Source organism: Panthera pardus, unplaced genomic scaffold (assembly GCF_024362965.1).
Source record: "Panthera pardus isolate Hobbes unplaced genomic scaffold, ASM2436296v1 HiC_scaffold_3, whole genome shotgun sequence".
NCBI lineage: Eukaryota > Metazoa > Chordata > Mammalia > Carnivora > Felidae > Panthera > Panthera pardus.
In genome coordinates this window covers 39,740,907-39,751,676 of record NW_026526876.1, presented here as the reverse complement: position 1 = coordinate 39,751,676, position 10,770 = coordinate 39,740,907, and the positions used below count along the sequence as shown (strand labels likewise).

The 10,770-nt window shown below is 41.7% G+C and overlaps 1 pseudogene; it reads right to left on the bottom strand.

Moving 5' to 3' along the window:
- Positions 1-8,960: 8,960 nt before the first annotated feature.
- On the bottom strand, positions 8,961-9,058 carry LOC128774353 (small nucleolar RNA SNORA70; annotated as a pseudogene).
- Positions 9,059-10,770: the final 1,712 nt, after the last annotated feature.

The window sequence follows — 10,770 nt, the reverse complement described above, 5'->3', positions numbered from 1 at the left end:
GCAGGAGGGGTGGTTAATTGTTTATATCTCCAACACTATAGTAAAGTGTGTTCTGTATCACAGAGTAAACAGGAGAAGTAGTGAAATTTCACCTCTGGGAATTTTTCACTGGCTACTTCATCCTATGCGGTCCCAAGCCTAGTGCACAGCATGGGTTCTTCTCTCTTGCTCAGCCTTCCTTTATTCCTTCTGGTCCTCAACCTCTAGAATTGCCACTGGAACACCCAAATTCTTCTCATCCCATTAGGTAGAGTCTTTGACTCTCCATAGCTCCTAACAACAACCTCTGCTCCAGACTGACTTTGAATAGCCAGACCAAACCCCTTGGGAGTTCAGTAAGAGGGAAGACCTTCTCGGGCTCCTGGGCAGCTCAGCCAGTTAAGTGTCTTGCTTCAGCTCAGGTCATGATCTCACAGTTCATGGGTTCAAACCCCATGTCGGGCTCTGTGCTGACAGCTTGAAGCCTGGAGCCTGCTTCAGATTCTGTGTCTCCCTCTCTCTCTGTCCCTCCTTGCTTGCACTCTCTCTCTCTCTCTCTCTCTGTCTCTTTCTCAAAAATAAACGTTTTTTTAAAATATGGAAGGACTTCAATTTAAACAGCTCCACTTTCCTTAGATGCCAGTTGCAGTTTTAAATAGTATTTGTGTCTTCATTATTCAAATAAACCTAATGATTGTTGATATTAGTGAGGGTACATTTTTAACAGCATGGGACTGAAGTGATGAAGTTGCTAAATAAAGAATGAGGTCAGAGTCACTAAAATGCTTGAAAAAAATGTCAGCTGGGATGGATAAAAGCACATACTGTTTGATGAGTGGCTTAAGAATATAAACTAGAAGCATCTGGGAGAGAAAGTTAAGTGCTACACGCTACAGCCCTACAGTCCTCGGTATGCATTCAGCTACAGCCAGGGTTACGGTTTAGTCCTGCTTGTGACCCCCAACCACATGCCAGGCATTGTTCTAACTGGAAACAACCAAACACAATGAATAAACAGACTATGGTGCACCCACACATCGAAATATTACTCAGCAAAAAAAAAAAAAGAAGAAGCAACCTTTGATACACACAATGACTTGGATGAAGTGCAAAGGCATTATTGTTGAATGAAACAAGCCAGTCCCAAAAGATCAAATGCTACTTGATTCTATTTATTTGACATTCTCAGAAAGACAAAAGCGTAGTGATGGACAACAAATCAGTGGTTGCCAGGGATTCAGAGTGGGGGAGGTTGTGATGATACTGATAAATATAAAACTGATCTATATATTACTATCATAGTAGTGGTTCTACAAATCTGTACAAATCTAAAACTCACAGGACTGGGGCACCTGGGTGGTTCAGTTGGTTGAGCATCTAACTCTTGATCAGGTTCAGGTCATGATCCCAGGGTCATGGGATCAAGCCCTGCATCAGGCTCAGTGCTGAGTGTGGAGCCTGCTTCTCTCTCTCTCCCCCTGCTCCCTCCCCCACTCTCTCTCTCTCTCTCTCTCTCTCTCACTCACTCACTTGCTCTCTCTCTCTTCCCCCTCCCAATAAAACCTCATAGGACTGTACACCCTTAAAAGGTCAATATTAACTGCATATTAATCATAAAAACACTTTTTAATTCCTCAACATAAAAAATAAAAAATGCATTGACACACACAAAATATCTATATGATGTGATTCCACCTGATGTTTCTTCAATCCCAAGGCTCCTCACAGATGCCCCAAAGACTACAGTACAAATATGGGAGGAGGCCCAGCAGACTGGCTTCCCATCCCCTTTCAAGTAGAATCTTCCACTATGACTTTTTTTGTGTGTGTTTATTTTTAAAGAACACTTACTTGGAGAAGAAAAAAAAAAGCTTACTCTAATAAAACCTAATGATTATTTAACATTCAAGAGTTTACTCTGTGCCCAGCACTGTGCAAAATGCTTTTTTATATGCATCATCTCATTTAGTCCTCCATACATATAATCCCATAAGATGTGAATTCTCTTATTTTAGAGAAGAGGAAAGATGAGGCTTAGAGAGATTACTTAACTTGGCCACAGTCACCCAGATAGTGAGTTCCAAAGCAGGGGGTTGGACTATGGCAGTACCTCTTAGATCCCCTGTTGCTGGGAGTGAGGTTGGCCAGCAACCCCAGTGCTGTACTCTAGAATTTATCAGTGCTTTCATACAAGGCGACGCATGTCATGGGCTGCTCTTTGTCAATGACTGAGCATGGCAGGGGTACTAAAGACAGGCTTATTCCTGGGAGATGGGCATTCCTCTCATGAGTGACTCTCAAGATTCCCCATCAACCTGGCTTTGAGAACTGTTACAGTCTTCCTCCTTCCCTCGCTCCCTCCCTCCCTCCCTCCCATCCTTCCCTCTCTCCTTCATAGAGGCCAGACCAGCAGCAGTCAGATGGCTCTCCCAGCCTTCTCTGGCTCCCTTCTCATTTCCCCCAATGAACCTCTTACTCGGCATCTGCTTCTTGAAGGACCCAAACTAACACATCTTACTCCGGAAGCAAAGTTCTTACAAGCTTTGCAACAAAAGAGCAGTCTGAGTCTTTGAGATGATAATACCTAAGGTATAGGGTTGTCCTTAGGATTAAGCTTCCTGTCACAGATGAAACACCACCAGACGTCCCTCACCTGACTTACAGTGGATACTCAATAGTTACTGGATGAATGAAATGAAATGGAGCCTGTATGACCATTAAGCTAGGAGGTACTTAGTAAAGGCTTATTTCCTTCTGGTTGTTAAAGAAAACAGAGGAGGGAACAAAAAGCAGATTTCCTCCAGGCATCTGGCAGTTCCCATCTAAGTGTCCATGGGACCACACAGCTATCAGCTTCTTCCTCTCTCCAAACCCAGCCAGACACAGACAGGCCTGGCTGATTCTTCCCACTTCCATCAGCTTTTTATACAAAGAAGAGTTTTATGCTGACATCCCAGCTGGCCCCCATATCTCATGAGAGTCACTTCCATGGGCTGAAAAATCTCTCTCTGAAAGAATTACTCTCATAAAGTGCTGTGAATTGGATGCTGACCTGGAGCCAACCAAAGGAATTTTTCAATACCCACTTTTATATATAAAATTTGTAACCTTTCTCTTCTCATTGAAACTAGGTGGTATTGATTGAGCAGAAATTTCAAGAGAGTGTGTTTGGGGGCTTAATAGGGGTGAGCCTGTGGTAATCGTGACTACCCACAGTTCATTTAAGATTCCTCACCAAAAGGAGAAAATAAAATCAGAATCAATACTGCCACAGGCACACAGTTTAAAATTTTTTTGCGGTGATTTGAGCAGAGCCCCCTTCAGCCACAGGCTGCTCCAATTCCCACCATGGGCCTGTTTCTCCATCATTTGTCAATCAGAGGACAAAGAAGGAAGAACCGAAGGGGGGAATAGATGGAAAGCAATTCCAGCAGAGAGATAAGACATCCAACCCAGTGACAGCAAGGAAAAGAGAGCATAAGTAAGAGCCAACCAGAGAACAAGACAAATGTGTCCAGAGAATAATAGAGTGCCAAGTGCTCCCAGTCAATGGTGAGCAAGGAACCCTGTCTCCAAAGCTTGTGGGAAAATTAGAAAATGTCAGCTCTGGAAGGGTTCAAGAGACTCTTGGTTTGAAAATAAAACTGAAGCTTAGAGGGACAAAGCAGCTGACCCAAGATCTTGAAGAAATGGGTGAAGAAGGGACTAGAATCCAGTCAATCATGTCACACCACTACTTTTCTCGGGCAAAACAATCTCACTTCTTATCGGCCTCCCTCTTTCCTACCCTATAGTTGTCTGGAGGACTCTACTTTCAACTTTCTTTAAGCCTTCCAAGGCCCAGGTACCCAACAGTTTATCCAGCTTTTACTTCCACTGTGCTATAGGGCTTATGGACTGGTGCATAAAGCATCACATTATTCAGAGAACCCTGTCGGCAATGTCCAACAGGTAGAGTCATGGTGCACAGTGAGAGGATGGGGATGGGACTTAGTGTTAAGGGTTCCTCTTTCTTAGGTTGACCAAAAAATGTGGGTCCCCTTCCAACCATAGCTTTCATATTATACCCTGAATTATCCTCTCCACTGGCCCACTATACCCTCTTCTGATAATGCATGACTAAAAATCCTAAAGAACTGAGATCCTCTCCCTTTGGTCTTGTTCTGATTATGCACTGTCTTGTGTAGAGGCAGGGTGCAGGATGAGTTGATCTTTTGCTGACCAAAAGAAGCCAACTTTACATTATCTTCTCCAACTCATGAGCCCTTTCTCCACAGTCCCATTTCTGGACTGTTTGGTCCATCTAACATCCAACACAAAACTTATCACTCGGTAGAGGCACTCAGGAACTGTGTTGAATGAGTGCATGAAAGGGTAAATGAGCTCACACACCCACAAAAAAGTAGTGTTGTTCAAACAGTGACTTTAAAGATAGGGGTTCCTTATGATAAAATGCTGTAGGGTCTTAGAATTCTTGTGGTTGCTTTTAAAAGCAATCACATTTATAAATACAGAGAGAAAAACAGAAAAGCATGGACTTTGGAGTGAGATAAACCTCATTCTGAAATCCAATTTCTCAACAATGAGCCATGTGACCTCAGTTAAATTATTTACCTGAGTTCCAAGATATCATCTACAAGAATAGACTAATGGTACATATTTCATGCAGTTGTCATGTGCTAAATGGGATAACATGTGTGTAATTAAATGAGGGAGAACAGCAAGTTTAAAACCATTTAAATAAATGGAGTCTTACCTGGAGATAAGAATCTTGAGCTGGCAGGAATGTAAGTGCAGAGTGGCCTGGCTTAGCCAGCAACCTCATAGTAGTGGCCAACAGAGATAAAAAATAGGGAATTTTAATAGTAAATTTGAAATGACTGACATTGATGTGATATAACTCCTCTCCTCAACTTTCAGTAAAGTCTTCTGCCTTTCTTGCCCCAGAAAGGCCCTTTGTAACTTCAGGGTGGGGAGGAGTCTGTGGAGGGAACTGTCCCACAGCCAGCTTGGTATGGTGCTTAACAGTCAACAAGAATGATCCAACCAACACTTACTTTCAGCAGAAAAATGAGCTCAGAGCCAGAGCAGACTATGAGAACTTAAGCCTTCAGGAAATTTTCATAAGTTTGGGGGAGGGCTTTGGATGTTCCATACTTCATGGAATAGCATTTTGAATCAATTGTATCTAGATCTTAAAAGAGCTGGAAGAGTCAGCTGACTGCGTTACATGTAAAATGCCCTGACATTATAAACCCATGATAAAATATTGTTTTCTTTCCCTTCAAAGACACTATTGACAGATTATGTCTCTTGAAAAGCTTGTTCCACTCTAACCGCTGGCAACTTAGAATAAATGGAAAACAAAGGAATAGGTGGACAATTATCTCAAAGAAAAACACTGTCTGTTCCACCTGGGTGCACATGTCCAGCAAATGAAAGAACACAATAGTTGGTCCATCAATTTCCAGTAACACAACATTTTTTTTAAAGGCACTTGGAAACCCAGATGGCTCTCAAATAGCTGAGCTGCAGCCTTATATGAGTCCTTTTGCCATAACTGCTTGGAAACAAGTAAAGTGCTTAGTTAACTAAGGGCAGAAAAGGAAAGACAAAAAATAAAAATACTCATTCCTTCAAGAAATAGTTCACGCAATCCTCTGGAAATCCTAAAGCTACTTTACTGGAACTGAAATTACTCAAATCATGTGATGACCTAAAGCCTGCTGATGCACTGCTTGGGGACCTGTGGATTGCGAGGGCCTCTTGCAACCATGTCTAGAGTGAGAAGGTCCCTACACAACCTTCTGTGCCCTTAGATGTCACCAGTGACATCTGGCTCCACTCTGGAGATGAAAGTGAGAAAACACTTCTCAGCAGTCCACTTCCTCCTCTGACCACCACCAATGACACCACCAACAACAATCCTGAGCTTCCAAATGATGGGAGAAATGTCAAGAAAAGAGAGATTTTCCTTCCCTATCCATATGAGCTGGACAGTACAGTCTTGCTCCTAAGAAGGTCTCCAAGTCAACTTCTCCCTTCTCACAGCCCCATCCTCTTCATTCCATTATGTAACTCTACAAATTTTATTGATTGAGCACTTTCTATGTTCCAGGAACTGTGCTAGAATAATAGGGATCAATGGCAATCAAAAAATAAGACACATGGGGCGCCTGGGTGGCTCAGTCGGTTAAGCATCTGACTTTGGCTCAGATCACGATCTCCAAGTTTGTGAGTTCAAGCCCCACATCAGGCTCTGTGCTGACAGCTCGGAGCCTGGAGCCTGCTTCGGATTCTGTGACTCCCTCTCTCTCTTCCCCTCCCCTACTCATGCTCTGTCTCTCTCAAAAATAAACACTAAAAAAAAAAAAAGACACTCTCCCTAATGTCGTGGAATTTAAGAGAAAACTGAAAAACATCTTGATGTGGGAGGTCCCCACCGTGCTGTGAATTGGGATTCATTTTATTAGCTATATCATTGCCGGTAAAACATGTCAACCTTAAATTAGCCAGTTCTTTTACTAGCAAAATGAGTTTATTCAGGAATAACACAGGAATTGCAATTTGGGACAAGCAAACTATGGAGAACCCACAGGCAAGTCTGAAGAGACCAATGGAAGGCCAGCTTTTATTAGGTTTTAGGAGGAAATTGATTGTTCTGAATAAAAGTTCATTGGAGAAGGACAAACGTTTGAGGTAGAGGAGGTTTTCTGATTGGCTGCCAGTGGTGGTCAGTGCATTGTTGCTGGGGCAGGAAGGGTCTTCCTTCTTTTTCTAAAAGCAGGATTTGAAATTCCTATGTGAAAAATGTCCTCTCTTGTCAAAATAATCTTATCTTCCTTCTGCTGCTCACACAGGTTGCCATGAGTGGGATGTGCATGAGAGCTCCCCCTTCAGGACTTCTCGACTCTGATTTTGTTTGTTTGTTTGTTTGTTTGTTTGTTTGGGAGGGTTTTGTTTTTGGTTTTTTTGTTCTTTGTGGGGTTTTTTTTGCTTTTTGACAGGAAGCAGGATTTCTTGGTGGGCATGAATAGGGAGAGGCAGTGATGAGGTTCTCATGAATGCAGAGTCCGCCATTTGTCCAAGGGGCCATGATTAGGGATGTATTTGACCCCACAGTCATCTGGGATGAGTCGCTTTCCAGCCACCATATCTTCAAATTCATCCACATTACACTTAGTAAAGTCCCTGGCACAAGAACAGACACTCAGATCAATGGAACAGAATAGAGAACCCAGAAATGGACCCACAAACGTATGGCCAACTAATCTTTGACAAAGCAAGAAAGAATATCCAATGGAATAAAGACAGTCTCTTCAGCAAGTGGTGCTGGGAAAAGTGGACAGCAACATGCAGAAGAATGAAACTGGACCACCTTCTTACACCATACACAAAAATAAACTCTAAACGGATAAAAGACCTAAATGTAAGACAGGAAAACATCAAAATCGTCAAGGAGACAGCAGGCAGAAACCTCTTTGACCTTGGCAACAGCAACTTCTTACTCAACACATCTCCAGAGGCAAGGGAAACAAAAGCAAAAATGAACTATTGGGACCTCATCAGGATAAAAAACTTCTGCACAGCAAAGGAAACAATCAGCAAAACTAAAAGGCAACCAACAGAATGGGAGAAGATATTTGCAAATGACATATCAGATAAAGGGTTAGTATCCAAAATCAAGAAAGAACTTATCAAACCCAACACCCAAAAAACAAATAATGCAGTAAAGAAATGGGCAGAAGACATGAATAGACACTTCTCCAAAGAAGACATCCAGATGGTCAACCGACACATGAAAAAATGTTCAACATCACTCATGATCAGGGAAATACAAATCAAAACCACAATGAGATACCCCCTCACACCTGTCAGAATGGCTAATATTAACAACGTAGGCAACAACAGATGTTAGCGAGGATGCAGAGAAAGAGGATCTCTTTTGTACTGCTGGTGGGAATGCAGGCTGATGCAGCCACTCTGGAAAACGGTATGGAGGCTACTCAAAAAATTAAAAATAGAACTACCTACAACCCAGCAATTGCATTACTAGGTATTTATCCAAGGGATACAGGTATGCTGTTTCTAAGGGGCACATGCACCCCCATGTTTATAGCAGCACTATCAACAATAGCCAAAATATGGAAAGAGCCCAAATGTCCATCGATGGATTAATGGATAAAGAAGATGTGATATATATATATATATATATATATATATATATATATATATATATCTCCACCCAATGGAGAATTACTCGGCAATCAAAAAGAATGAAATCTTGCCATTTGCAACTATGTGGATGGAACTAGAAGGTATTATGCTAAGCGAAATTAGTCAGTCAGAGAAAGACAAATATCATATGACCTCACTCATATGAGTGGACATAAGGGAAGGGAAGAAAAATAATATAAAAACAGGGAGGGGGACAAAACAGAAGAGACTCATAAATATGGAGAACAAACAGAAGGTTACTGGAGGGGTTGGGGGAGGGGGTATGGGTAGGAGACATTAAGGAATCTACTCCTGAAATCATTGTTGCACTATATGCTAACTAACTTGGATGTAAATTTAAAAAATTAAATTAAATTTTAAAAAAAGTAAAGTTGGAACAGCACGTGACTCTTGATCTTGGGGTCACAGAGTCGTGAGTTTGAGCCCCACGTTGGGTGTAGACATTACTTATAAATAAGTAAATAACATTTAAAAAATCAAAAGAAACAAACAAACAAAAACTTATTAAAGCCCCCCTTCTTGGAAATTTGGATCTTCTGGCAGCCAGGAAACTTGAACTTGGCCATATGTAGGACCTCAATCACATGCTCCTTGTTCTGCAACTTGGTTCAGATGGACATGATGACTTGGTCAATGTGGACCCTGGCCACTGTGCCCCAGGTCTTTCCAAAGGCACCGCACACACCTGTCTGGAGCCTAGATTGGAGAAGGCATGAGGCCAAACTTCAATGTCCACCAGAAAAAGCTGTCTCCAAGGTCCCTGAGGGCAGTCCGTACAATCAACAGGCGCATACACTACCAAGGAGGCTGCTGTTTGCAGCCATTTTACTCTCTTTTAAACAAGGTTTCCTTTATTCATTTTCACAAACACATCCACTACTCTGCACACAAGACTCTTCCCATAGAACAACCACTGTACAGGACCATTTGTGGAAATGTTTTATTCCCACTCCCCTGGAAGGCAGCACAGACTTAACAGCCTCCCCCTTTGGGGATGTCATACTCTCACATGCAAACAGTACCAATATTTTGTGGATCTGACTAGGTGCGTCTATGAGGCATGATTGTCCTTGCTCAATGACTACTATGTAGCAGGCACAGAAGTTGTTGCATGAACATATATCGTTAATGAGTTCTCACAATAGCACTGTAAGGTGGGTACTATTATCACATTTTTAAAAATGAAATTCACGTTCTGAACATATGAGCAAATTTGCTAAAGATCACACAGAAAACAATTAGTGAAGGGGACTTAAAGAGAAATTAAAAAACAATCTCACTTACAATTGCATCAAAAAGAATAAAATACACAAGAGTAAATTTAACCAAGGAGGTGAAAGACCTGTGTGCTGAAAACTATAAGGCAATGTGGAGAAGACACAAATAAAAAGAAATATATTCTGTTTTCTGGAATAGAAGAATTGATATTGTTCAGATGTCCATACTACCTAAAGCAATCTATGGATTCAAGGCAGTCTCTATCAAAATTCCAATGTCATTTTTCCTAGAAATAGTATAAATAATCTTAAAATGTGTATGGAACCATGGGGTTCCTGGGTGGCTCAGTCAGTTAAGTGGCCGACTTCGGCTCAGGTCATGATCTCGCAGTCCGTGGGTTCGAGCCCCGCGTCAGGCTCTGTGCTGACAGCACAGAGCCTGGAGCCTGTTTCAGATTCTGTGTCTCCCTCTCTCTGACCCTCCCCTGTTCATGCTCTGTCTCTCCCTGTCTCAAAAATAAGTAAAACGTTAAAAAAAATTTTTTTAAAAATGTGTATGGAACCATAGAATATCCCAAATAGTCAAAGTAATCTTGAGAAAGAACAAAACTGGAGGCATCACGTTTCCTGAGTTCAAGCTACACTGCAGAGCTGCAGTAATCGAAACAGTATGGTATTGGCATAAAATTAGACACACAGATCAATAGAACAGGATTGAGAGCCCAGAAATAAACCCACACAAATATGGTCAATTAATCTATAACAAAGAATCCAAGAATAGACAATGGACAATAAACAGTCCCTTCAATAAATGATACTAGGAGAACTGGACAGCCACATGCAAAACAATGAAACTGGACCACCGTCTCCTACCACATACAAAATTAATTCTAAAAGGCTTAAAGATTTGAATGTAAGACCTGAAACCATAACATTCCTAGAAGAAAACATAGGTGATAAACTTCTTGACATTGGTCTTGGCAATGATTTTCTGGACTTCACAAAAGCAAAGTCAACAAAAGGAAAATCAAAAAGTGGGACTACATCAAACTACAAAGCTTCTGCATAGCAAAGGAAATTATCAATAAAACGAAAAAGCAACGTATCAAATGGGAGGAAATATTTGCAAATCATATATCAGATAAGAGCTTAACATCCAAAATGTGTAAAGAACTCTTACAGGGGCGCATGGGTGGCTCAGCCGGTAAGCGTCCGACTTCAGCTCAGATCATGATCTCATGGTTTGTGAGTTTGAGACCCTCCTCGGGCCCTGTGCTGACAGCTCAGAGCCTGGAGCCTGCTTCGGATTCTGTGTCTCCCTCTCTCTTTGCTCCTC